Source organism: Triticum aestivum, chromosome 5A (assembly GCF_018294505.1).
Source record: "Triticum aestivum cultivar Chinese Spring chromosome 5A, IWGSC CS RefSeq v2.1, whole genome shotgun sequence".
Taxonomy (NCBI): Eukaryota; Viridiplantae; Streptophyta; class Magnoliopsida; order Poales; family Poaceae; genus Triticum; species Triticum aestivum.
The window spans coordinates 636,080,905-636,084,095 of NC_057806.1; positions in this window are offsets into that span (position 1 = coordinate 636,080,905).

Sequence of the window (3,191 nt, forward strand, 5' to 3'; positions counted from 1 at the left end):
TTTGGATGTTTTGCATAACCCGTCTGTTAAGTTACCTACAAAGGAAGATTTGGCCGTTCCTGACCCGGAGGCATAGTTGGTGGCGGCTCTTCACGTCATTCCAGATTGGACAGTACCGTTCTTGGCTTACATGACCCGGGGCGAGTTGCCAGAGGATGAGACCCTTGCCCGACAGATAACTTGGTGGTACAAGTCAATGACGATTTCTGACGGAGAGTTATACCATCATAGCGTCACTGGAGCGTTTCAGCGTTGTGTTTCTCCTGAAGAAGGCCAAGAAATACTTCGTGAGATCCATGAAGGGGATTGTGGTCATCACGCCGGGTCAAAGTCTCTTGTGGCCAAATCTTTTCGTCATGGTTTTTATTGGTTAACGGCTCATGCTGATGCAGAGGATCTGGTCAGTAGATGTGACAGATGTCAAAAATTTGCACGATGAGCGCATGTGCCGGCTCAAGAATTGCGGATGATTCCAATCACTTGGCCGTTTGCAGTCTGGGGGCTTGACATGGTTGGACCTTTCAAAAGGTCCAAAGATAAAAAGACACATCTTTTAGTGGCAGTTGACAAATTCGCAAAGTGGGTTGAGTCAGAGCCAGTGAGTAAGTGTGATGCAGCCACGTCGGTTCAGTTCATGAAGAAGGTGATTTTTCGATTTGGTTTTCCACAAAGTATTATCACTGACAATGGCACTAATTTGTCCCAAGGTGCTATGGAGGAGTTTTGTCAAAGAGAGCACATCCGGCTAGATGTTTCTTCCGTAGCTCGCCCTCAATCTAATGGGCAGGCTGAGAGAGCAAATCAGGAAATCTTAAAAGTTCTCAAGCCCCAGCTCATGGTTCCATTACAACGGACGCAGGGTTGTTGGGTAGAGGAGTTACCCTCGGTGCTGTGGAGTATCAACACCACTCCTAACAGGTCTACATGTTATACACCTTTCTTCATGGTCTATGGAGCGGAAGCGGTGCTGCCTAGTGACATCTGTCATGACTCACCAAGTGTGGCGACTTACGTTGAAGCTAATAACAAACAAGCCCGATAGGATGCACTTGACTTGTTAGATGAGGAGAGAGACTTAGCAGCGGCTCGATCAGTAATTTATCAATAGGGCCTGCACCGTTATCACAGCCGCCGGGTTAAGTCTAGGACTTTTCAAGAAGGTGACCTGGTGCTCCGGCTTATCCAGGATCTGTTAGATGCACACAAACTATCCCCGCCTTGGGAAGGACCCTTTGTGGTCAGCAAGAATTTAAACACCGGGTCATATTACCTCATCGATGTTCGAGAACACAAGACTCACGTAAGTCCGAGGAGGAGACCCGCCGACCATGGAACATTGCTCAACTTCGGCCATACTACACCTGAGCCACCGACTCTCGTCATGTACATACTTTGACATGGTATTTATTATGATAAGTAATAAAGTAGGACCTCTGTCCTTTTCCTCTTCAAAGGTCATTGTCGATGTCAAAACCGGCGGATCTCAGGTAGGGGGTCCCGAACTGTGCGTCTAGGCCGGATGGTAACAGGAGGCAAGGGACACGAAGTTTTACCCAGGTTCGGGCCCTCTCGATGGAGGTAAAACCCTACGTCCTACTTGATTAATATTGATAATATGGGTAGTACAAGAGTAGATCTACCATGAGATCGGAGAGGCTAAACCCTAGAAGCTAGCCTGTGGTATGATTGTTGTTCTGTATGTTGTCCTACGGACTAAAACCCTCCAGTTTATATAGACACCGGAGAGGGTTAGGGTTACACAAAGTCGGTTACAATGGTAGGAGATCTGCATATCTGTATCGCCAAGCTTGCCTTCCACACCAAGGAAAGTCCCTTTCGGACACGGGACGAAGTCTTCAATCTTGTATCTTCATAGTCCAGGAGTCCGGCTGAAGGTATAGTCCGGCCATCCGGACACCCCCTAATCCAGGACTCCCTTAGTAGCCCCTGAACCAGGCTTCAATGACGACGAGTCCGGCGCGCAGATTGTCTTCGGCATTGCAAGGCAGGTTCCTCCTCCAAGTACTTCATAGAAGATTTTGAACACAAAGATAGTGTCCGGCTCTGCAAAACAAGTTTCTACATATTGCCATAGAGAGAATAATATTTACACAAATCTAATCTGCTGACGTATTCCACAGTGTGACACACCACGGCCAAGCCTTTATCCGAGTCATTTCATTATCCCACCTCAGCACGTCATGCGAGGCGGTTTCCTTGGCATGTCTTGTTGAAGCAGAGATCGTGCCCCTTATTTCGGGATTCTCATCAATACGGGCGTGGGTAACCCAACCGCGCCATTGATTATGGTGCTTGGAGATAAGCGAGTTTTACCAGGCTGGTGGGGACACGTAGTTGCGTCCACCCATATAAGGGGATAAGGATCCACCTTTTCACCTATGCCTTCTTCCTCCCTTGCTTATCCATTCTCGCGCACTCGAGCTCCAGCGCCCAAGTCCGCACTCCCCACCTCAACCTTCTCCAGCCATGTCCGGAGCAGGAGGCAAGTGGATGGTCTCCTCCGTCACGGAGGGACACATCAAAAAACTGAGGAAGGCCGGATACTTGTCTAACGACATTGCGTACCGGCTTCCCAAAAGGGGCAGCTCATCCCCACCCCTAGGCCCCATGAGAGGGTGGTGTTCCTCCCCCATTTCCTCCGCGGACTGGGCTTCCCTCTTCACCCATTTGTCCGGGGGCTCATGTTCTACTATGGCCTGGATTTCCACGATCTGGCCCCGAACTTTGTCCTCAATATCTCGGCGTTTATCGTCGTGTGCGAGGCTTTCCTCCGCATCCGCCCCCATTTCGGCCTATGGCTCAAGACTTTCAATGCCAAGCTGAAGGTGGTGCGCGGCAACCAGGCGGAGTGTGGAGGCGCCATGGTGGGCAAGATGGCCAATATCTTATGGCTCGAGGGCTCCTTTGTGGAGACCCTGAAGGGGTGGCAATCTGGGTGGTTTTACATCACCGAGCCGCGTGACCCCGAATGGGGCGCAACCCCTGAGTTTCGATCCGGACCCCCAACGCGGCTTACCTCCTGGAAGGAGACGGGCCTATCATGGGGTAAAAAAGGAGAGCTAACCGGACTCCAAACATGCGTCCAAACCCTGGTGGATAAGAAGCTCAAACTTGTCAACATAGTCCAGGTTATGTTCATCCGCCTGATCCTCCCGTGTCAACAACGGGCT